We start from the raw sequence: 24983 nt of genomic DNA on the forward strand, positions 1-24983 counted from the left end.
TTCCTTGCATGGAAGCCAAGTAATGAAAGAGAAGTGAGGTTGGTTGGTAGAACACCACACTACTCTTGACCAGGGGGCCTCCAATTTGTGGTGACGGACTATATCCCAAGCAGACTTGAGAGATAAAACACCATTCGGTGTTGCGCATCAAATCAATCAATCCTGAGCTTGCCGAGAGTGGAGGCGAATGGCCTTGATGACATCCCATTGTTGAAGTAAGGTGATGTCAACAGTGACGTCCTTCCATGTGCCGTCGGTATTTAGAATGGAAGCAACCTTGTCATCCGGTTTACGTCCCAAGGCTTCAGAGATAATAACACCCTCATTCCGGATAGGATCGCCAGGGGTCTATGGGTCATCCCATAAGAAAGTACCGAAACCATCTTTGAGAACAATGCAAGTGTGGGGAAGAGTAAGGTGGTGAGCCTTGAGGATGCACTTGAAGGAATAAGAGCATTGAGTTGGCACCTCTAGACTCCAGATAGAACACGTCGAAAGCCATCTATGGTGAATAAATGATGTCCAACAGCGAGAGTGATCTGAAGCCAACACCCAAACATGCTTCATCAAATTAGCTTGGTTCCAGTCATGAAGCCTCTTGAGACCTAAGCCTCCTTCATGCTTTGGACGGCATACATCTTCCCAAGCAACCTTGTAGCTACACCTCTCAGAATTACCCTTCCATAAGAACTTGGCCATTATGCTTTCAATTTTTTGGGAGATGTTGAGGGGATGTAGAAGACATTAGACTAATAAGAAAAAATTCCCATAATCACAGAGCGAATAAGAGCTAACCTTCCTGCATATGATAGGACCAAGGTTCAACATGTTGGCCCGTGTCGCCGTGTCGGACCCTGGCGACACGGTGACTCGGGCGACATGTCACCAAAAGTCGGGCGACTTTTGGTTGGGGTTCGATGAAAAATCAAACCCCCTGTTTGAAGGGTATTTCAGGTCATTTTGACCTGAAATTTGACATGTAGCCTAATTTGAGGCCAATAAACACATTGGGAGTGTTATTTTGACCTAAAATATCACCTAAACTAATGTTCTTAATCGACCCATGTCCTACTGTATGCGGACGAAAGCCCCGAAACTAAAAATCTAAAAACTCATAAAAACCAAATCATCTAAAGTCTACAATTTATTGTACAAATACATAGAATCATCCAACCATATAAATTACAAATACATAGAGTCATCCAATGATCCAACTATACAAAATCTCGAACTCTCAATACCAAGTACTGTGCCTAGGTGGATCGAACTCCTATGACTCAGACTACCTCCAGTGATGCTCCCCCAACAATCTCACAAAATGATCCCATGTCATACGATATTGATAGTGTTTCAAATAATCATTAGCTGCACCTCTTTAGCGGTGATCTTCTGCCCCCAAGAATGGTTACCTGTTTGATGAAAAAACTCCAAGATCTGTGAAAAACACCGCTTGATCGACAGAAGCAACGTGATATCTGGCAATAATGAAGCAAGATGTACTTGTATATGTCGAAGATCGTACCAAAATATGGTGAAAATGCAAAAAATGAGAGAGAGAGAGAGAGAGAGAGAGAGAGAGAGAGAGAGAGAGAAGCTCTGGAGAAGGGAGAGGGAAAATGTAAAAAAATATCCAGAAGTGGGAAATCAGCACGGGAAAATTTCGCTAGAGTTAATGTCCCCTATTTATCGCGAGAAGTCACCTCTAGATGAGGACTTCAAACACATTTCTTTAACTAAGTCATCAATATTCATTCCATATCAGAGCATCTTCTCGACTTTTTGGCCCATGCAGGTCTCGAACCTGCGACCTTCGCGTTATTAGCACGACGCTCTAACCAACTGAGCTAATAGGCCACATGAAAAAATTTTCTATTATAAGTCAAGAATCAAAATATTTTCCGACTCTTATCTTCATTGATTAAATATCTTGGTAGTTTTTTGTCTTATATCATCATTTTTTCATTTTTTTCCTTGTTATAATGTTTTTTCTTCCCTTGATGATCCTATATCAATTTTATACCTAATATCATCATCTATTTTCAATAGGAAGTTGACATTTTAGAAACCACTTACTTTATTTGTTCACCTATTTTATTTCTGTAAAGGATAAGCCTCTGAATTCTAATTCAAATTTAAATCCTCCATTGATCTTATCTCCAACTGATCAATAAGAGTTTGAGTTAAAGTATCAACAAGTTGTAGAGTTTGATTGTAAACACATTGTAATTTAAATATTTTAAAATTTAAAATTTTGAATTGTAATTCAAATAATATTAAAATACTTCTCCCATTCACTAATTTGTTTGTGAAAGAATTCTCTCTCAAACGAAACTCTAACTATTTCGATGTAAATTTTTTGTTAGAAAAACTTCTTGCTAATATTCACTTTGTAAACCTAAGATTTTAGAGAGCCTTGATAGAAGAAATATGGGTTATGTTGATTGTGAGACAAAACACATCTGAACATTGTATATTTCCAACATAAATGCTGGTGAAATTCATTAAATTCCACTAACATGAAAGAGAGACGCATGTCTTGCATCCTTTTAGCCAATTTTTTTTTATTGAAAAGTCTTTTGACATTTTTTAGGTAGAAAAAACCAGCATTAGATCATTTTTCTTACAAGTATTAAATGTTGAATTTTTTAAACAAAACCATCAAATAATCAAGTTTTTTTTTTTACTTTTGCTAACCTTATAGCATTCTCAACCGAAGCAACCAGGAGAAAGAGACATTCCACGAAGGAGTGTCCGAGTCCAGATCATCTCCTCCGACGGTTTTATAACTACAAACTATGTGGGGACCCACAAGTAAAAATTTTAAAAAAATCTTATTACCTAATCTTGTGGGCCCCATGTGTTTGTGGTTGTAAAGCTGTCAACGAGCACAAAGTGCTCTCCCGATGGGGAATGATCCGAACTTGAAGTGTCCAGGGGTCTAACTGAAGTATAAAGGTTAGTCATAAATTATACAAACACATAAGCAATTTTACGAAGTTCAAATATTATATCTCAATCTTATCTAACATAATTAATTTTCCTATAAGAAGATTTATCCTAGAAGCAGTGTGGTAGAGCCTAGTGTTTCAATCCGCCATCAGAGATATATATTACCAGAATTCTAAGACCAAGAAACTTCCTTAGCATCCAACACCCAAGCCAGGGATTAATAATTGGATTCAAATTTAGATATGTCAATTTTGAGACCGATATTATTCGATTCAATTAGATATTTGATGGATACTATCCATATCGATATCCATACACGATTAATATTTAATGTTTGGGAGTACATCAGTATCCCTTCATTAATATTCATTAATTATAAATAATTACATTAAACTACCAATATTCTACAACATTAATTGGGCCCAACACTCCAATTACTTTGAATTATAATCAGATATGAACCGAAAATCCGATTAGTAAACAAATTCTAATTCGTTCATAAATTTATAGATCCAACGGGGACTCAAATTCAAATAACATGTTTAATAATCAAATTCGAATACAAATATTACCATATCCGAGCAAAATTCAATCCGTTTACATCTTTATCTGAATCGAATGGATTGACACCTTCTACGCACGAGATAGAAGTCACCGGTAATAAAAAAAATTGTGGGGCTGCTCTCACATAAAGATTCATCTGTAACAAGTGTAGCTATGAACTGCCTGTTTAAGCGAGGCTCACAAAATCAAATCAAATCAAATTTATATTGTATTACTTATAGAAGCCTATGTGGTCATGCAATACATTGGGTTGTCATAATGTGAACCTGAAGTTCACAATGTATTGCATGACCACACAGGCTTCTATAAGTAATACAATATTAAATTTTATATACTTATGCTTATAAATAATATATATTTCACATCAGTAAAATACTGAATATTATGCTATAATAGATCTAATAGGATAAAATTAACACAAAATAAAATAAAAAATGAGATATAAATTATATGCTACATTGCATATAATAAATCTAAGAATTGAAATATTGGATCCTTTAAAGAAAAAAAAATTCTTGAATCATATGCCATATTAATAAGTTTTTTATTATCACAAATATATTTTTATTTTACTACAAAAATAAAAATTGTATACACATTATCAATAAAACCTTAACTTATAAAAAAAATAATAATACGAACAATCACCAATCAACTAACTAATTAAAAAAGAAAAAGAAGATTCATGCAAGTACCATAATATTTCATTTTTTTTAATAGATTCAGATATTGATAAAATTCTAAAAGAAACATTTTTATACTAATAAAACTTATGAATTATGACTTAATAATTCATCAGTTGTTTGACTCTGCGATTCAATAGATTTCATACTATAATTACAAGGTACTTACATTGCAAGATGGATAAGAAAAACTCTATTGTTTACTGAAAATGAGCGCGAAAATGTCAATCGTAATTTTCACATTTGAATGAAAAGCATAATATTATATAGTCTATTGTCTTTTTTTCTCAAAACACAACTACTTTGAGCGAAGTCATACTGATAACGTGTTATAAAATGAAGAAAATGAGGATAAGATGAATCGAACACTTTGAGCGAAATCATATTGATAACGTGTTATAAAATGAATTAAGAAGATATATTAAAGACACTGAAGAAAATAAGGATAAGATGAATCGAACTATCTTCATTGAATTGTGTGCATTACATATTTATAGTAGATGTAACATCTACTCTAATATGGAAATATCAAAGTCTACAAGGAAATACAACATATGATTCTTGCACAGAATAAGATGCTCTTGATATAGAATGATTTATTGTTTTGATCTTCAATTAATATGGGAATGTGGATTGCTAAGATTGCACAATGAGGTCGCTGAGATTTTAATTTGGAAGTTACATCTTTTTTTATTATCTTTTTGGGGGTGATATAGCTTGATCTTGTTAATTACTTAGATTTTCTTCTATTTTTAGACACGTGGAATAAATCTCAAAATAGTAATATATGTTAAGAGAATATTGTAGTTTTTCCACTCCCTCTCAATATAGAATTAAGACCTCTTATTGAGTATGGGCTTTATTCTTTTTTTTTTTTTTTCTTTTTTTTTTTTTTTTTTTTTTTTGACAAATAATTTTTATAAAATTATTTTTCATGTGGCCTATTAGCTCAGTTGGTTAGAGAGTCGTGCTAATAACGCGAAGGTCGCAAGTTCGAGACCTGCATGGGCCATCAACTTATTAAAAATATTTCTTTTATTTTGACTTATGTTTAAAAGATTTTTTTTTAAAAGATATCTTTTGGATTTTTTGTGAAGATTTTTTTTTTTGCTAGTAAATAAAAGCTTAGTATTACTTAGAGTAGCAGATACATAGAGTTTAGAGATCTATTACATTTAGTCTCTTATTATAGTCTATGGAGGACATGAAAGCTAGGTGCTTAAACCATTGGTGGAGTGTGTTCTCACCAAAACCCTTAAGGTTAATATCCTTAGTAATACTAATTATATCAACCAAAATTGGGACATGAGCTATTGGCCACCTCTTGTAATTTAGTGGTTGGAGTAACTCTAGCACTTCTTCTTCATTGCACAATATGTCATGTATTTGAATGTTGTTGATTTGTGCTTGGGCTATTCCATTCTTTAATACAAACAAGAGTGCTTCAATGATGTTTCCCTTCCCTAGTCCTCTTGTGCTTAGATATTTTAACTGGCCTTCTCATACTAATCCCACACTCCATCCTATGTTGTCTAGCTCTAAATTATGTACCCCTGCACACATCAAAGTTGAACATAAATTTAAGTTATTAAGCTTTTACAAATGCAAGTATACGGTTGAGGCATCTCTACATGTGTCATGTGATTTGTATATTCAACCGTTTCATGTGCTTTAAGATTTAGATCATTGATCCATGTTTTTCAAAATTGATGTTTTCATTTGGAAACAAAACTCATGGAAGAGGAGTTACAAAGACTGATCAACCATGGAAAGGAAATGGGCACCGATGTCATGTTTCCTCTGGGGCAAAGCCCCAATCATCAACTCGTATAGCTAAACGAGAAACATCTGAAAAACACAAAATTGGAACGAGGAGTTTCAAAATTGAGATATCATCAACCATGGAAAGAGAGATGGGCACCGATGTCATGTTCTCCAAGGACCTAACACCTCCCAACAATCCGACTCATCAACTACTGCTATATAGCTAAACCGATGCCAAAGCCTCACCTCTCTTGCACTATAAAAAGAAGAACAACAAAATTCTAATTGATCATTTCTTCATATTACTCCTTGTTGGGTTTGGGTGTCTTGTATTATGTGGGCCAGAAATATGAGTTTTGTAAATTGAGATATCATCTAGAATCGATGTGAACTGACGATGAAGAGATTCCTCGAGTGATTGTTTTAGGTACCTAGGTTCAATCATAAGTAAAAGAGGTGATTTAGAAGATGAGGTTTCCCAAAGAATTAAAATAGGGTGGATGAAGGGAGTGGATCACCTCCCAACGGGTCCTATGTGACGGCCAAACAAAAAAACCCCCATATAGAGTACGGTGCACAGGGCGTTGAAAAGAATCATATAATTTTATCGCAGAAATGAGAATGCTAAGATGGATGAGTGGCAAAACTAGGATGGATAAGATAAGAAACGATCATATTAGAGCCTGGTCCGGGAGTTGCTCCCATAAGTGATAAGCCTGACAGCGTCTGGGGTCTCTTGCACTACGGAGATCTATAAAAGCCCTCGGAGAAGTGATATAATCCATATTGAAGCAACTAGAAGAGCTAGGGGTAGATCCTAAGATAACATTAGGAGAAGTGCTGAGAAAGGATATGTATACTTAGGCCTTGTATCTAGCATGGGTTTGGGTGTCTTGTAGGGGACCCCAAGAGGGCTTAGTTGGGAAAAGGCTTATTGTTGTTGTTGCATGTAATTATGGTTTTGGTTGTATTTGTAATTGAAACAAGGTTTGGATCAATTACTAATACTGGGGTAAAATTGAAATTACATTGGGATTTGGGTTTTAGGTTTTCCTATAAATAGTCTCTGTGGGATAACCTATAAGCATCAATCTCTTTAGAAAGATTGGAGAATCAATCCCTGTAGGGGATTGAGGAACCCATCCTGATAAGGATGGGGGGCAAGCAAAGGGTAGCACTTTGTGGGTGTGAGAGTGGTGTGAGGTTTCCTGGAAATAGTGAAACTTTTTTTTTCTCTGGTGGATGTAGGCATGGTTTTGCCGAACCACGTTAAATTTCCTTTGTGTGCTTTGCTTGTGTTCTTCTCCGTTCGTGGTTATGCATCCATTATCCCTAACAAGTGGTATCAATCCCACCAGCTGATTCTTCTTTTTGCCAAGATGCATCACAAATTCAATTTCAGTCAATCTGTTGCAGGAGGAATCCATTGTTGATCATGTGATGGGTTGCTACTCTTTGTAGTGTTCTTGGTGCCTTAGCCTGTGCTTTCACAAATTCTAGAAATGCAGTCTTGCTTTTGCCTTAATAGGGTCAATATGATCAGTTCAATGAAGTTTATTTTCTTCTAGCGATGGAATCCACTTGTCACTCCATATGTTGATGTCCTCCCCATTGCCCACCTTCCAAATTAACCCTTGCTTCACCACCTTAATACCTTCTCATATGCTTCTCCACCCCCATGATGGAGATGATTCCAGTCTAGTCTGCAGAACAGGTGATGGTGGGAAATGAATAACTTTCATGGTTAAGGCACCCACTTACTATTGGGTTTAGCAAACAAATGCCAAGCTACGCAACAAAGTAGTGATTTATTGTATAACTCATTATCTTTGACCTCTAGTCCTCCATTATGCTTACTTTAAGTTATTTTATCCCAGGCAAGCCAATGTATCACCTTTCCTTCACTCTTCCCACCCCAAAAGAAATGAGAAAGTTACTGTCTTGTTCTTTCAAGAATTGATTTAGGAATTTTACAGTGCATACCAATATAGTTGCATACTGGTTGTGCTGAAGCCTTAATCAACACCTCTCTTCTAGCATATGTTGCAGAACCCAACCTAATAATTTCTTGGCATGCCTCTCCTTCAACACCTGAAACATCTCCGATTTTCCCAAATACTTAGTCAATCTATCGGCATTCCCAAATGCTTGTCAATCTATCTCCATAGCTGATTTTAGAATATGCCAAAACCGTCTCTTTATTCTTGTAGGAGTATTAGTGCTAAATGTTAATATGGATTTCTTATAATTTACCTATTGTCCACTTGCTAAATAGAACAATGTAAGAGCCTCCTTCAGATTGAAAATCCATTCACGTTCGCCTCTAAAAATAGAATACTGTTGTCCATGAATAAAAAGGTGAGAAATATTGTGAAATCCCCCATGATCATAACCTGGAAATCTTTATTGTAGGTCCAAGAATCCAGAGTGCAGGTAGAAGGCAACATAAGATTGAAATTTGAACCAATGGAAGTGGATGGAGATGATGCTGAGTTGGGAGTTCTATCAAAGTTTGGAAGGAGATCTAACTTGAACGTCAACATATTTGGTAGATGGATTTAGTGTTCATTGATGATACATGTGGAAGATCTCGAAAATCAGGCAAGACCCTTTTGGAGTGTAGAATGGGAGCTAGGGCAGAGCTATGGGCTTTCTGCCTTCAGGGCCTTGATTATGCTCCTAAAAGTTCCAAGAGCTGGTCGACCTTAACACCTTGGGCGATAAGCCTGGTTGGGGTGGAAAAGGGGAATTTTGGAAAATTAGATTGTGAGGCTCTATTTAATGTGTTTTCATTCTAAAACGTGTTATTGATCCATAGCCGTCAAAGGATGTCAGACCTCGTCAGAGAGTGCTCTAAGAAGGTAAAAGGCAGTGTGGAGATCTTCCGAAAAGCTTTCCGCGTAGCGAAGTAACTTTCTCTAAGGTTAGTACTCATCCCCGTTCTTTCGCGATTGATTTTTTCTACTGTTTAGACCTAGTAGTAGCCTTCTAGTTACTGAATCAACCTAATTTATCTCTTCTATTTGCCCTTGATTGAATCCCTAGTCACTTTGGTTCATCTGTGATTCTTCCAGATTGATTTCAGAAAAAAGACTTAACTTAGGATTTGCTAGGTTTTCGTTTCTTTTGCATTGTTAAATTCTCAAATCATGTTAGATCATGTTCCAATATTATTTTGGAATTTTCTATGTATTTTTGGAGTTGTTTAGAACCCAATTTGGAAGCCTTCCTGTTGAAAACTGAGTCGATTTTGTCTATACTCGTGCATTGGTTGCTTGACCTGGTCACCCTGAGCAACCAACCCAAGTGAACAGTACCCCCTGGTTGACTGCTCTGGTCACCCCAAGCAACCCATCTGACCATCCACTCCCTGAAGTTTCGGGTTTTGTTTCTCTTTTCGATATAGGACCTCTAGGGTTATTTTTAACTTTGAACCAACATGTTACTAGGACTTTTTGGGAAGTGTGAGAATACCCTCTGAGTGTCTTTTCGAAGTTGCAAAACAATAGCAAGGTGAGGACATTCACTTGTGTATAATTATTATTACATTCTAAATTGATATTAGATTTGCATACTGATACACATGCTGCTGTTCTAAGACTTAGAGATATTGTTTATATTCTGAAATTACAGAATACAAGTCTATTGTTATTGATATTGATGTATGGATCAAACTTGAGGCATTATGGACTTGAATTGGTTTGTGAATTGTGAATTTTGATTTGAACCTCTTACTCCTTTTTTGGGGGGGGGGGATTCGTTGTATGTTGTTATTGTGAATTGAGTAATATCTATCTAGGCACTCCGGCTCGGGATATTAGTAGAGGTGGTATGGGACACTATCCTCTGATGCCCCCAGGCACTTTTCACAGTTATTGTTTGCCATGACTAGGAGGTCTAGAAGAGTATGGTTAGGAATCATGTAATATCATACCCTATTGACAAGGATATTGATGTCGAGTGACCCATGACAGCGGTGTGGGGTGGTGGGCGCTCAAGATGGGTAACCAACCCATAAGAAGGCACAACCACATTGTGGAGGGGTCATTCATGGGTAGGGTTGCATATAATGGGCTTGGGCTCATGGTCTCTCAAGACTAGTAACTAACCCGTGAGAGGTCACGAGAGCTTCTCGCCCATTATATGTGGATGACCAATAGGGTTAAGGGGAGGCATAGTCCGAGTTGGTTGGAGCCATAGGATACATTGACTCTAGTAGGATATGATACTGAACCAAAAGTGTGAGATGCATGAGGGGAGGTATTCTTAAGCTAGGTTGATGTGAATGAGTAGGTGACTTGCATTGGGCTAGGTATATCCATGACACATGCTAGTTCACATGCCAATGGTATGTGAGAGAGTGGTGACCTAAACCCCAGCCATGGTGATAGTCTAAGAGGGATGCCATTACCCCTTACTCAGGATCTCAAGACCAATAACCAACCCATGAGAGATCAGAGTGACGAGACCTACCTATAAGAGGCTGGTGTTCTATCTTAATGTATGTTTACCATATAGAAACTAGCATCAGTTAGAGTATAGTAACATTGTTGCGTTTCACTTCATATCATGATACTCTATATGATGCTCTAATTTAAATTGTGATTATGGTTATACGCTTGTGAGCTACTCGTTGAGTTCTTTTAAGCTCACCCTTTTTAGGGAATTTGTTGCTTTAGATCTTATTGTAGATACATATGCTGCATATTAGATTACGAAGCACAGGTGATAGATCTGTATAGTGTACAAGATTTTGGGGACTATGACGCAAATGATGATGAATGTTCATGTTACAGCTGCAAATACCAGGATTAGTGTGTCACATCCACCCAACCGGTATCCATTTATTCGAATACCCAGGGGTGTGATCCATAGCCCCACAAATAAGGTCTCAGACAATCACAAACCATTCCATACAATAGTCCAATCATGAGCAAGAATAAATTAATGTTACAATATTAAAGAATTAAATTGAGTATTAAGAATCTCAAAAGGGTCTCAAAATAGATCAGAGCATGGAAGTGATGTCAAATCTAACGTAAACAATTGGAAAGAATAAAGAAAAGTCAAAATATCCTAGGTGTCCAAGTGTTTCACCTTCTTCTCGGATTGCTTGTACATTTGCAACTTAGGACCAATTTCCAGCTCATAGTCTCACTGAAAAATGAGGTGTCTCCTATCATTGTTGATCGGGGCCATGTACCGGTACATCGATCGTACCACTAGCTATAGTCAGCTTCCATTGTTTCCTCAACTACATAATATATGGGAACTGTCTCCAAATTAGAGCTTGGGATTTCTTCTTCACCTGCATAATCATCTAAAACAACAATTTCCCTGAATGGTGACCTCAAAAGAACTCAATGAGCAGTTCACAAACAGAAATACCAATATCACAGTCCAAAGCAATACATCACATGGTGCAATATGATATGAAGAAAAATGTAAGTATTCAACTATACTCTAACCGATGCTAGTCTCTATTGGCAAACACACATTAAGGTAGAAAACCAGCCTCCTTTGGGGAGGTCTTGTCACTTTGATCTCTCATGGGTTGGTTATCGGTCTTGAGATCCCAAGTAAGGGGTAAAGGCATCCTTCTTGGACTATCATCATGGCTGGGGTTTAGTTCAACACTCTCCCTCCCCTCACACTTTTTGCCTTCTTGGTTCAGTATCCTTTCCCATCTAGAGTCAACGTTTCCTTCTCAGACTACACCTTCCCTTAACCCTATTGTTCATCCACATATAATGGGCGGGAAGCTCTTGTGTCCCCTCATTCTTTTCGCCTTCTTGGGGCGCCCATGAGCCCCCATGACAATGTTGTGTCCCCTATGCTTCTCGCAATCTTGGGCGCCTACTAACCAAATACCACTGCCATTGGTCACTCGGCATCAATAACTCGCCGATAGGGTGATGATATGATAGGATACCTAACCATACTCCATTAGACTCCCTAGTCATAGCATCCAATAATCGTGAAAAGTGCTTAGGGGCATCATAGGATTGTGTCCCATACCACCTCCATTGATGTCATAAGATAGAAACAACCAAATAGGTATTCCCCAATTCACAATCACAACTTACATTCACATGGCAAGAAAGTTCAATCTCAATCACAATCTCAATTTATAAATCAATCTAAGTCCATGGAGTCACATGTTGATCCATATATCATGAACATTATTAATCACATGTATACCAAATTTCAGAGTTATATTTATCATTCTTAAACCCTAAAACATTAGCATGTGACCATATAAGCAAGTTTCATACCAATCAAGAATGTAATAATGGTTATGTACAAGTGAATGTCCTCACCTTGCTATCGATTTAACATTGTAAAAAAATAGCTAAAGACTATGTTCACGTTTCCCAAAAACTCCTATTAACATGTTGGTTCAAAGTTAGAGATAACCGTAGAGGTTTGACATTGAAGAGAGAAACAAGCAACCTATTGTATAGTCTCTTAGTCCCACATCTAGTAGAAGTGAGAGTTGTTATCCCACATTGAAAAAAAGTGGGAGTTTGTTGAGAATTTTAGTCCCAGTTCAAGTAGATGTGGGAGAAGGTAGGATGGAGAGAGGCTATAAAAGGATGCCTCCCCCTCCACATGTAATTCATCCCAAAATCTTCCCTCTTGTATATTTCTTTATCTGTAGTGGAGTTTTCTCTATTGCCCGTGGTTTTTTCCCTTTAAGGGTTTTCCACGTAAATTCTTGTGTTCTTCTTTTCTCTTATTTGCTGATTGTTCTATTTGGTGGGTTTTTCATAACCCAACAGTGGTATCAAAGCAAGGTTTTGTTTTCATCCTATAGAAGGTGCTGCAGAAATATTTTGAAGTCATTATTCACGTGTTTGTTTTATTTTCGGGTATCCTGGAAAGGTATATTGGGTGATTAAGTGCATGTCTAGGAAAATTTTGTCTAAGGAGTCTGGTATTTAAGCGGACCGATTGTGTCTCTCTAGTCTTTCCTGGAAATTTTCCTGGTGTACTTTGGTTCAACAATATACCAGTTGGAAGTAACCTGAGGAGATACTTTTTACGTGAAATAGTGGGAGTTATTCTGTAGTCAACAACAGTTCGTGATAGAAACAATGGTAGCAAGGATCAACATCGACAAGTTTGACAGCACAAAATTCTCATTATGGAAGATGAAGATGAAAGCATTATTGATAAAGGATAACTGCTTGGAAGCCATCAATAATCGGGTCGAAGGAGATCACAGATAACGAAAATTGGAACAGAATAGATGCAATGGCCTTTCCAATTTGCATCTGGCATTATCTGATGATATTTTAGTGGGCATAGAAGAGAAGAAAACTGTTAAGGAGGTTTTTGATCATCTCATCAAATTGTATGAAGCCAAGTCATTTCACAACAAAATTTTCTTGAAAAGAAAGTTGTATACCTCACGGATATCAGAATCTACATCAGTTACAGAACACATACATACTCTGACTTCGTTATGTTCTCAACTTTTAACGTTGTGACATAATGTTATGCCACAGGAACGTGCTGAAATTTTACTCCAAAGTCTTCCAAATTCATATGACCAAGTCATCATCAATTTAACTAGTAATATCCTTTCTGATTATCTAGTATTTGATGATGTCGCTGTTGCAATTCTGAAGAAGAAAATAGACAAAAAAGTAGAGAAGATAGACAGGCAAGCTCACAACAAGCAGAAGCTTTGTCTATGACGCGAGGAAGGTCAATGGAACGTGATTCCAGTGGGAGTCACAATCAAGGGAGGTCAAAATCTAGGGGTAAGAAGAATTTCAAGTGCTATAATTGTGGCAGAAGGGGACACTTAAAAAATGAGTGTCGATTAAAAAAGGGTGTAGATAAGGCAGAAACATCTCAAGGGTGCATTGCTGAAGGAGATATTTCTTACAGCGAAGCAGCAACGGTATCCAAGGATAGATTGGAGCTCACTGATGCTTGGATCTTGGATTCGGGAGCAACATGGCACATGACCTCTCGCAGAGATTGGTTTCACACTTATGAACTTATCTCTACAGGGTCTGTGTACATGGGAAATGATCATGCATTGGAGATTGCTGGAATTGGTACCATCAAATTGAAGATGTACGATGGTATGATACGCACTATTCAAAATGTGCGGCATGTGAAGGGCCTAAAGAAGAATCTATTGTCTTTCGGTAGTTAGATGAAATTGGGTGCAAGACGCGCATCCAAAATGGAATGATGAGGATCGCCAAAGGAGCGCTAGTTGTAATGAAGGCTGAAAGGGGCGCTGGAAATTTGTACAAATTAATGGGAGAAACGTGTCTGGAGGCAGAAGCATTAGTTGCATCAACCAGTATTGCGGAAGAGATGACAAAAGTGTGGCATCAAAAATTGGGCCACATGTCAGAGCAAGGGTTGATGGTTCTCGCCGAACGGAAATTACTCCCGGGCCTCACAAATGTTTCATTACCCTTTTGTGAGCACTGTGTTACAAGTAAGCAGCATAGATTGAAGTTCAATGCATCTGTTACATCTCTAGGAGGAGCAAGGTACTTTGTATCTTTTATTGATGATTATTCCAGAAGATGTTGGGTGTTTCCTATCAAGAAGAAGTTAGATGTGTTTTTAGTTTTCAAAACATTTAAAGCGCAAATTGAACAAGAAATTGAGAAGAAAATCAAGTGCCTTAAAATAGACAATGGCGGAGAATATATAGGGGGATGACTTTGTTAAGTTTTGTAATCAAGAAGGCATCAAGAGACAATTCACGGTGGCTTACACTCCTCAACAGAATGGAGTAGCGGAGCGGATGAATAGAACTCTACTCGAAAGAATGAGAGCCATGCTAAGAACTGCAAGTATGGCTAAGTCCTTTTGGGCAGAAGCCGTAAACGCTGCCTGCTATGTGATTAATAGATCACCATCAAGATCGATTGATCTGAAAACACCGATGGAGATGTGGACTGGCAAGCTAGTTGATTATTCACACCTGCACACATTTGGGAGTCTTGTGTACGTGATGTATCATTCCCAAGAAATTTTGAAATTGGATCCAAAATTTAGAAAGTGTAGATTCTTGGGATATGTTGATGGAGTCAAGGGTATCGACTGTGGGATCCCATTGCCCACAAGGTCATCATTAGCAGAGACGTCATTTTTGCAGAAAACAAGCTGCAGAAGGAAGATGTGAGTAGCACTTCAATAAAAATTCGGAGAGTTCAAGAGTTCAGGAGGAAGAGAAGTCCAATCTAGAAAATTCTTCTGGAGCAGAATCAGAAAACGAGGAACAAGTACCAATTGAGTCTACAACTATAGAAGTTCAATAATCAACTCGTGAAAGACATACACCAACCTGGCCATCTGATTATATTATGGAGAACAATGTTGCATACTGTCTTCTAACAGAAGATGGAGAGCCATCAACATTCAAATAAGCGATTGATAGCTCAGAAGCGTCACTTTGGATGGCAGCTATGCAGGAAGAACTAGAAGTTCTTCATAAGAATGAGATGTGGGAGCTTGTACTTTTACCGCACGGAAGGAAGCCCATTGGTAACAAATGGTCAAACAAAACAGTGATGATCAAGTAGAGCAGTATCGTGCAAGATTGGTGATCAAAGGATATGCTCAGAAAGAAGGTGTCGATTTTACATAAATCTTTTCCCTAGTGGTTTGACTTACTACTGTTCAGATGGTTCTGGCCTTTTGTGCTATGTTTGATCTACATCTTGAGCAGTTAGATGTAAAAACTGCATTTCTTCATGGAGATCTTGAAGAAGAAATTTATATGCTCCAACCAGAAGGTTTTGAAGAACCAAAAAAGAAGAACTTGGTTTGCAGGTTGAACAAATCTCTATACGGCTTAAAACAGGCGCCAAGATGTTGGTATAAGAGATTTGATTCCTTCATATTGAGCCTTGGATACAACAGACTTGCTTCAGACCCTTGTGCGTATTACAAGAGGTTTGGTGGTGATGACTTCATTATTTTGTTGTTGTATGTTGATGATATGTTGGTATCAGGCCCCAACAAAAATCATATCGTAGAATTAAAGGCTCAGTTGGCTAGGGAATTTGAAATGAAGGACTTGGGACCCGCAAACAAGATTCTAGGGATGCAAATTCACCGAGAGTGAAATAACAGGAAGATTTGGCTATCTTAGAAGAATTACTTAAAGAAAATCTTGCGCCGCTTCAATATGTAAAAATTGTAAGCCAGTTTCTACCTCGCTTCCTATTAATTTCACGTTATCCTCAAGTATGTGTCCTAGCAATGAAGCAAGAGGATGGAGATGTCTCGAGTACCGTATGCATCATCAGTGGGGAGTCTAATGTTCGCTATGATATGTACTAGACTAGACATTGCACATGCAGTGGGAGTGGTTAGTCGTCACATGGCGAATCTAGGACGAGAGCATTGGATTACCGTGAAGAGGATCCTAAGATATGTTAAAGGAATCTCGAATGCTGCTCTATGTTATGGAGGATCTGAATTTACTATCAGAGGATATGTTGATTCTGATTTTGCAAGTGATCTTGATAAAAGAAGATCCATTACGGGCTATGTGTTTACAATTGCAGGAGGAGCTGTGAGCTGGGTATCTAAACTACAGATAGTTGTAGCAACGAAGCTGAGTATATGGCAACTACACAAGCTTGTAAAGAAGCAATATGGATAAGAAGATTCATGGAAGAACTTGGGCACAAATATGAGAAGATTCTCTTGTATTATGACAAGTCGAGTGCCTTGCACATTGCAAGGAATCTAGCTTTTCATTCCAGGACAAAACACATAGAAGTACAATATCATTTTGTTCGTGAAGTGGTGGAAGACGGAAGGGTGGACATGCAGAAAATCCACACGAAAGAGAATCTAGCATATGCATTGACAAAGGCAATCAACACTGACAAGTTCATTTGGTACAGATCCTTGTATGGCTTGACAAAGATGTAGACAACATGTTGGTTGCAAGATAGAAAATGGTGTGGAGATTAATTGGTTCTCAATCTAATCTCCAAGTGGGAGATTGTTGTATAGTCTTAGTCCCACATCTAGTAGAAGTGGGAGTTGTTATCTTACATCGAAAAGAAGTGGGAGTTTGTTGAGAGTTTTAGTCCCAGTTTGAGTAGATGTGGGAGAAGGTAGGATGGGGAGAGGCTATAAAAAGATGCCTCCCCCTTCACATGTAATTCATTCCAAAATCTTCCCTCTTGTATATTTCTTTATCTATAGTGGAGTTTTCTCTCTTGCTCGTGGTTTTTTTCCCTTTAAGGGTTTTTCATGTAAATTCTTGTGTTCTTCTTTTCTCTTATTTGCTGATTGTTCTATTCGGTGGGTTTTTCATAACTCAACACAAACAACACAATAGGGTGTGATTGGTTGGGCTAGTTGCCTGGGGCAACCAGGAAATCAACCTAAACATACAATCTACTAGAGCATGGGCTAATTGATGGGTGGGTCACCAGGGCCAACCCAACCATGCAACCAGCTTTCTGTGTATGGACATATTTGGCTCAAACCGATAGAAAGCTTCCCATTTGGGTTCTAAACTACTCCGAAAGTAGTTAGAAAATTCTGAAAATCATACTAGAACATGATCTATCATAGTTTAGAGAGCAAACAAAGCAACAAGAGTGAAAATCTAACGAATCCAATATTAGGTCTTCTACGAAATCTATTCGAAAGATTCACGGATGAGCCAGAGTGAGTGGGGATTCACTCTAAAGTAAAGAGGATAGAAGAATTAGGTTGATACAACAAGTAGAAGCTTTCAACTAGGCCTTGGTTGTCACACCCCACCTCCCGATATCAGACCCGCCCGATGATAACTCTATGAAATAGAGTTAAGTTTGGTAATTTTATACTTGAGATAGCTTGATTCAAGAGTATTTTAATCTTTATTTTAGTGTTAGTTGTCATTAGATGTTGTTTTAGTGAGTTTTAGCATTTTAAATCTTGTAAAGGTCCTTTATGTCATTCATGCATGAATTTCTCTTTAATTAATGGATGAATTTGATCAGCCCTCTTTCTCTTGGTATTGTAGGTGAAAAACCATAAAGGATGAAGACATAATATGGAAGATAGAAGAAGAACATGTCTTCTCAATTGCTGTAAAGATGTTGCAGCATCACGGAGCAGAATATTCCCAGATTGAACTCACGTAGTATCACCTTGGTGAAATGACTAAAAAGGGCTAACTAAATGGATTTCCTTCTTGTCACTACGTGAATGATCTCAGCCCTGGATATCAGAAAGGGAATGTTCTAATCCTATAGCGCAGCGAAAACCCAGCCCAACCGACCCGGAAACCGAGGGCCGGACCCGAGAAAGAGAAGCGCGGGCCACCCGGGAGGACGGGCGCGAACCAGAAAGGATGATGAAGTCATATGGACGAACGATGAAGACGGAAGGATGGACGGGGCCCATTTGGTGAAGGCACACCAAGGAAGCACGACAGGGCAAAACCCCAGGATTGGATTGATGGGCTCAATCCCGTGGATTCGACAAGCGGCGATGGCGCGACAACCACGACCAAGAGGGCGGCAAAGGTTTCTGCTCTATTTAAGTCCAACGAGTCCACGAGGCCTCCAAACGGACGAACAAAGACCGAAGCATCCCGCACCGGGACGAGGAGGAAACCCCCACAAAGGAGACCCCCCCCCCACGTCCGAGGAGGGAGGAGAGGAGGAAACAGGACGTCCCGATCATCCAAGGATAGAGGCGAACAAGACAAAGACATGAAGCGAAGGAACAGATCAAACCAGAAAGAAACGAGAAGATCTCCGGATCCAAGATCAGAGAGAAGGGAGAAGACAAAAGGCCCACAACAGTGTCCAGAATCAGGTAGACAAAGGAGGTGCAAGAAGCTAAGCCATCCGAAGATCTAAGAGAGAACCCGAAGAAGATCCACCTCAGGGAACAAGACCAGGGACAAAGGAACGCCAAGGATCGATGGGGATAAGGAGGCCCAGAGAAACAGAGAGTACCCCGATAGACCGAACACCAAAGAACAATCAAAAGAGGCACGGCAGGGAGAGGGGACGACAACCAGAAGAGCAACCGGGGGGGGAGTGGATCGAGGGACCCAAAGTGTATACACGAGGACCCCCAAGGAAGAACGATCAGGATTCCGGATATAAAAGGAAGGAGGTATTAAACAAGAAGAGAATCAGCATAGAATACAGATAGTCCAAATAGATCACAAGATAACCGGCACCGAAGGAGCAGCTAAAGATAGAGATACACCAAAAACAAGGAGAATAGATCCCAAAGAAGACAAAGGAGATAGAAGAGCAGTGATGCTAAGATGGTGGAAAGGAGAGGTGTCCGACACCGGGACACACGGGAATATTATGGGAGGGAGATGCCCGGACACCTCCAAACGGGATGACATATCAGGAGCTAGTAGGGGCAGGATGTCCCAATGGACCCAACGGAGGGGTATGAGAGAACGACCGGGTAGCAATGGGGATCAGGGCGCCAAGACCGGAACCAACCGGAGAGGACAGGAACACAGTGGGGGCCAAGGTAGGGGCAAGGAGACTTGGGCTCACGGGCGCAAGACCGGAACCAACCCGGAGAGGAGGAGAGCCGACCATAGTGGATGATCAATAGGGTGATGAGTCCGAGCGGGACAGAGGACTCAGGGAAGGATACGGAAAGGATGGGGACGAGGAAGGAGAGGATCGACGATGTAACAAGTAGAAGACGCAGGCAGGACCCGACAGCGCCGGACAGACCAAGGTGATGGAGAGAGTGGTGACAACCCGCCAGGAATGTCCGAGGGATGCGGACCCAACAACGATGATGAGTGATTGAGACCTTCCAAAGAAGACGGGTAGACAAAGAGGCCAAAGAGACCAGATACATAGAGTAGATCATATATGCTGCCAACATAGCAAGTTGAAAGAAGAAAGGAAAGAGGAAAAAGACAAGGAGAAGAGAGAGAAGACGGCAGAAGAAGAAGCGAAGAGGCAAGGAAGGGAGGGACAAAAAGAAGACCGAGGGAGGAGAGAGCAAAGAGGGAAAGAAGGGCCAAGAGATACACAAAGGAGGCAAAAGGGAGAAAAAGTACCCAACGGGGAAGATAGTAACAGAGCAGGGGAGAGGGGATTAACAGGAACGATAAGTATTGAATTAGACGTTTATGGATAGGTTTCCACATTATAGATGTAGTAGTTATGTAGTGGGAGGTGTAGACGTGGGGGGCACACGGTATGCGGTAGGGTACCGGCTGGGAGGATGTGACATGTTCTACCCTATGATTGAAGGAATTTTTGGGGGAAAGAGAAAGAGGGAGGAGGATGAAAAGAAAGGCAGATTGCAGGAGCAAAGAGAAGAGGAAGCAGAGCTCGTGCAAGAAGCAGACCTACTGGAGATAGGAAGCTGGAGCAGTGTGGAAGCATCTCCTAGTTTTCTAATTTTGGTTTTATAATTCTTAAATCTTCATACTGAACTATGTTGATGACTGTATATATTTCTCTGCTTTTGAACTTTGATATGAGCTAAGTTCTTATTGTGTTGGGATGATAAGTGTCACACCCCACCCAGCCGGATCCGGTCATACCCGAATGCCCGTGGGGGTGATTCACCTCAAGATCTAGGTTCAGTGACAAATCCATACAAAACATGAAATAATATAATTAAATGGACAAGAATAAATCAAGTTTCTCATATAAAGTTATCAAAATCAAAATAATGGTTATAATCATCCATTACTTCAAAATAAAAGTATAACATTAGAGTTTTGAAAAGAAAAGAGAGTAGTTTTATTCGTAGCGGAAAAATAAACTAAACTAGTTCTCTAATGGAATCCAATCCAAAAGAACAATCTTGATACTGGCATGAAGCTCCATGTGCGTCCAGTTCTTCTTCGGTCACTCCTTCAAGAAGATATACTAGCAACGAATCCTCCATTTGGAAGAAGTCCTCATAACCTGCAGTATAATCTAATAGAAAAAGACATATAAAAGGAATGAGTTCAACAAAACTCAGTGAGGTCAACTCAACATCATATCATGCATTCATTCACAAGATTCCACACCACACATACAACATGAATATCGATAATGTAATTAATGACAATGATATGATATATGAATGATTATGCTCCTAACTCTATCATGAAGTCTCTATGGTAGACACGCATTAAGTCACACACCAGTCTTCTTTGGGCGGTCTCATCACTCTTCCCTCACGGCACTCAAGCACGTCTGTTGGGTTCTCCGCGGTTGTTGGGTAAAGTCCTGTCAAGCCATGGTCGGAGATTAGGTCACCACTTTCTCACATCACCATTGGTATAAGATCTGGCGCATGTCAAGGATAATCTTAGGCCCAATGCAAGGTCATACGGTCTCGTACTACATATGGTCCGGATATTTCCCCTCACGCCTAGTATTCTGTTGGTTCAATACCTTCCCACCTATGAATGGAATCCTCAACGGGAGGCATATGTTGGACTCCATTCATTAACCTAGTGGTCATCCACATATAATGGACAGGATGATCTCCATGTCCTCTCACGGGTCATTTCACCGGTCTTGAGCGTCCATGAGCCCTTATCTATTATATGCAATCCTACCTCTCTATAATGATAGTGGGCATGCTTGACACACAGGACCCAGCCACTAACATCACGGGTTAACCGGCTTCAATACCCCTGCCGAAAGGGTAGTAGTACTCATGAGGTCACCTAACCAAACACTTCTAGACATGCCCTAAATATGTAAATCAGTAATCGGGAAAGAGCCAAGGACACCATAGGAATGCATCCCATACCGCCTCCTCTGGTATCCTATGGCAGAAATGCCAAAAGGGCATTCCCCATTCCCCAATGTTACCTAGACAATCACATAAGATCACTAGGGCAATGGGTGAACCCACAACCCTAGTTTGCAACATGAAATAAAATGAGAAATTTAATTCAATATCTTCCATATATTTTCATAACAATAATTTTAAGTAAAAGAAAAACTCAATCCATTCAATATCATCCATCTCATATCACTATTCAAAGATATTGAAAGATAGAAGATATAATCACAAGATAACACTAAAGAAAATCAAGATATTAATAATAAAAATTAATTAACATAATTAAACATGCAAGATAAGGTTAAGTATATTCCTCACCTTCCACTTGATTCTTTTCTCCAAAGATCAGTAATTCCTTCCCACAAATTAGTGAGTAAAGATATATTAACCTATTCATGCAAAAGAAATAATTATCACAAATTAGAGCCCATTTGGGTTTCAAAGGATATCCTAAAATATTCCCACGAAAACCCAAATCTGAAAACTAGGTTAAAAAGGGTAGTTCTCAACCTCACTAGTGAATGATCTCTAATTCGCCACCAATTTGAAGTCTATAATGAAGCAAAACTTTGGGAAAGTCTAATTGGCAACAAAAGGATCCACATGTACCTTCAATTTGATTAAATTTGACACATCTCAAAAAACCCTAAATTTGGCTCTCATAAATCACCCGTGGGTGACCTAGAGAGTCAAAATGCGTAAACCTTAGCATGGGATCTTACCATTACTCTCATACTCAAGGGAAACATTAATATAAGAAAATATAAACATCTAGGGTACCTATCATTATTCCCTTTCATAGATCCCTCAAAAGAAAAGAAGAGAAATTACTCCCATAAACTAGGAAGTGACATTAATACAAGAAGGGAAAGCATCCAAGATACCTAACAACCTTCCCTTTCAAGATCTCCACAAAAGAAGAGAAGATAAACTCTTGCCAACTATGATTAAAGAGAAGGGTTAAAGAAAACTAACATTTCCTAGTGATTTTGCGAAGATTCGGATCATAAAAACCTTTAGAAGGATGAAAATCGCTCCTCTCTTTCGTTTCTCCTTTTCTCCAAAGCCTCCGCCTCTTTCTAGCCTCCAAAAATGCGTTTACGGATGAGATAAAACATAAATAGGGTTTAAAAATCCGAAATTCCAATTTTGCCCCTAAATAGAAAACGGGGTGGGGGTTGGTTCACCCAAACGGCCCAAAATTCTGGTCCATGGTTGGACCCCCAAACAAACTCCGATTTTGATGATTTTTGGCTCGTTGGAAAGGTCTTTCGACAATCTTCGATTTGATATCTTATTTGCATCAATCGAGTTCTCCATCGCCAATCTACAAACGTTCCAAAATCACCATTTTTACATCATTGGGATTAATCTTCTCTCTTCACTTAAACTCTAGGAGAGTTTTTGAGTCATTACAAGGGTCATCCACCAACATTGGTTCCATTTCCAATCCTTTGGGCTCAAATTGAATGGTCTACGATTGTCACCGAATCAAGGCGCAGGATCTCGGTCTTGAAACCACGGGTTAAAGGGGTAGAAATATGGGGGATTTCACAATAAGAGTACCTGAACCTGTATTTTGAGCTATAATTATCCAGTCTTATTTAGCTTTACTGTAGCACAATCTATTATCAATGAATTCAGCATATTAGTTTATGAGTAATTTCATTTATTAACTAAACATCCATGAATGAATGTTGTGATTTTAGTTAATTGGAAAGTTAATTAAGTCTAGATAAATGTTGAATGGCGTGAGTTAGCTTAATCCTTATTTGGGTTTAGCTATTTAGTGGATAGGGTAGGAATACTCACCTACCTCACATAGCCATGAGATGAACTTGGCATAATTTGCATTCTCAGTTCACTTCTCCATAGGAATAGGAGGATGTTGAATTAGAATGTTATTGCATGTGGATTGGAAGATACCCGTATGTAATTTTTTCCAAGTTCTTTGATATACTTCGTGCTGCAGTGTTGCTGTATCATTTACAATATAAATTTAGGGGAGGGAAAATTGATTCCAAACACTCGTACCACTTACTATAGTTCCTTCTATTACATATTTTTCATTTAATATCTTTTGTGTAATTCACCTTTCTTTTATTCATTTAGTTTGTTAATCACAAAGTCATTTTGTCATTCTTATTCAAATGATAGTAGGAGGAATCAATCTTAGAAGAGAACTAGAATGAAGAAGATGAATACTAACATTTAAGAAAGCAAAATGGCATTCGAAAATCTTGACGAATGCTCTCCACACTTTCCTTCACCTTGGGGAGGGTTCTTTGAGGAGCTCTGACATTCTCTGACGTCTTTAGAACATAATGACACGTTTTAGAATGAAATAACATTAAATAGGGCTTCAAAAATCACTTTTCCTAAAAGGCTATTTTTCCCTCGAAATTGGGCTAGTCGCTTGGGGCGACTAGGGCAAGCAACTAGCTCCTAGGACTTTTGTTCTAGGAGCAAAGTTAAGGCCCTAAATGCCCGAGCTCTGCCTTAGCTCCTATTCTATGCTATAGAAGAGTCCTACCTAATTTTTTGGGATCTTTTACACGTGTCATCTCCGTATTCTTGATCCATCTACCAAGTCCGTCAACGTCCGAGTTATATCTTTTGCAAATTCTGATAGAACTTCCAACTCAGCATCATCTCCATCTACTTCCATTGGCTCAAAGTCCAACCAATGATATCTACTTGGGTGGCCCACAGTTGCCTTCTTCCCACCTCCAAGTTTTTGGACCTACAATATGGATTTCTAGGTTAGGGTTTGGGGGATTTCACAAATACGATTCATGATATAGAGATTTTTTTAGATTCGTAGTTATATTTTACGTAAGGACACTTACCTGTTGTAACCTTATGAGTTGACTGAACTTTTCTTTTTGGTTGATTATTTTGGTTTTGACATCACTTCTGCACTCTGATTTAGTTTTGAGATCCTTCTGAGAACTGTGTTACTTGATTTACATCTTAAATTACTATTTATATCATTAATTTATTCTTGCTCATTTTTGGTCTATTGTGTGGAATGGTATGTGATTGTTTGAGACCTAATCTTGTGACGATGAATCGCTCCCTCAAGTATTTGGGTGGATGTGACAAATATTCTTTGTTTTATTTTTAATCCTCACTCCCCGTAAGTGATGTGCTACTTCTTCAAGTTTGATATAAGAGCTAAGAGCTTGGGAGCATATCACAAAAAGCACTGGTGACAAGGGATCACCTTGTCTTTAT

At 38.8% G+C, this 24983-nt stretch overlaps 2 non-coding genes across 2 annotated transcripts; one reads left to right on the forward strand and one right to left on the reverse strand.

Annotated features, from left to right (window-relative positions):
• Positions 1-1780: 1780 nt before the first annotated feature.
• On the reverse strand, positions 1781-1854 carry TRNAI-AAU (transfer RNA isoleucine (anticodon AAU)). Its single transcript has one exon. It is a non-coding gene; the product is annotated as a tRNA-Ile (tRNA).
• Positions 1855-5134: 3280 nt separating this feature from the next.
• On the forward strand, positions 5135-5208 carry TRNAI-AAU (transfer RNA isoleucine (anticodon AAU)). The gene has a single exon. It is a non-coding gene; the product is annotated as a tRNA-Ile (tRNA).
• Positions 5209-24983: the final 19775 nt, after the last annotated feature.

The sequence above is a fragment of the Hakea prostrata genome, chromosome 2, assembly GCF_041222555.1.
Source record: "Hakea prostrata isolate BN-2017 chromosome 2, UWA_Hpros_2, whole genome shotgun sequence".
Lineage (NCBI taxonomy): Eukaryota > Viridiplantae > Streptophyta > Magnoliopsida > Proteales > Proteaceae > Hakea > Hakea prostrata.